Source organism: Carlito syrichta, unplaced genomic scaffold (assembly GCF_000164805.1).
Source record: "Carlito syrichta isolate Samal-C Ts95f unplaced genomic scaffold, Tarsius_syrichta-2.0.1 Scaffold307270, whole genome shotgun sequence".
NCBI classification, from domain to species: Eukaryota; Metazoa; Chordata; class Mammalia; order Primates; family Tarsiidae; genus Carlito; species Carlito syrichta.
The window spans coordinates 52,224-53,648 of record NW_007251366.1 but is presented as its reverse complement, the minus strand read 5'-3'; positions in this window follow the sequence as shown (position 1 = coordinate 53,648).

Genomic DNA, 1,425 nt, shown 5'->3' with positions numbered 1-1,425 from the left:
TGTCAAAATAAATTCATATGTAACTTTGGAGTAATTTAAATATAATTACAAAAAGTATTAACTAGTACTCTTTAAATGAGCATAGAAATAAGAGGATAAATATATGCTCATAACTGTACTATGATATCTGGAATATAGTTATTTCCAAAAACCAGATGGAATCATGTTCGCTAATTGTTTCTACTTAACACAACAGACACAGTCACTGGAAATATGTGGGAAATGGGAAAATATATTTACTAAATAAAAATGGAACATGATACAGTAATTTTAACTCTGCAATAATTATATGAGGAAAAATAGATGACTGAAAGGTACAGGTAGGCAGCCTGGAAAGTTTGGGAATCCTTCAGACCACAGTGCATCCTGACACTGAGCGACAGAGGGAGAGGATGTTTGATGGAAGCCTCCCAGATTACGACTTTGCAATTTATGAAAGGTTAGACAAGACCAATGGGGAGTTTTCAAGTTAAATGTGGCTAAAAAAGAGGCTCTGGTTTCCCAGTAATGGTCTGTGTAGAATTATTGGTCTCAGTGCAAACACAGAGATGAAGTTCAAAGTATAGCAGCTAGAGTTCTTGGTCAGTAATGCTACCTGTGGTAGGAGATCTGATTTTTTTTTTTAATGGTGTATATAACCATAATATAGTCAGCATAGTGGGTTAAAATCAGCCAGAGAGTTTTATTTTATTCTTGACTCTTAAAATTATTTTATTTAATCTACATTTTTCTACTTCTTTCCTTCTACTAATCTTTGTACTGAGTCAATAATGTGCTTAAAAATATATTTTTCCCATCTTTCATTTTTTTTCTTTTCAATTTTTCCTCCCCCTTCCCTTCTTTCTTAACAAGTAAAAGATGGGGTCGCAGACTAGGTTTTTGGATAGTGATCCTTTACTCCTATGCAGAAGAACCTTGAGCTGATGTATACTAGTACTTATGGGAAACAGACATTAACAAAAATTATTCAGTGGAATTTATTTCTGCATAAGTCTGTTGTTTCCTCACCATGTTACTAGCTATACAATCTCCCTGACCCGATCTTTACATAATAGGAAATCTTGGGCAGAAATGTCAGTCCTAACTAAATGTGTATGTACACATAGCTTTCATCTTGTCATGCTTTTACAGAACATTAATAGACTTCATTATTTATTTACTTTTAATTTTTTATTTTAAAGATGTGGCATACAATTCAGGGTTAGGTCTACAAATGTTTATTATGCAGGTACCCTTGTTGATGAGGTGCTCCTCCCACTTCCCCAGGCAAATTCCTTCTACTGCCAGTACTACCTCCAACTCGCCCCACCCACCAGCAGTTACCTTCTCCTGTCAATCCTTTTCTTATAGTATTACAATAATTGCTCAAGTTTCGCTTATGAGTGAGAACATGTGATACTCAGTTCTTTGTTTCTGTGAAAGATC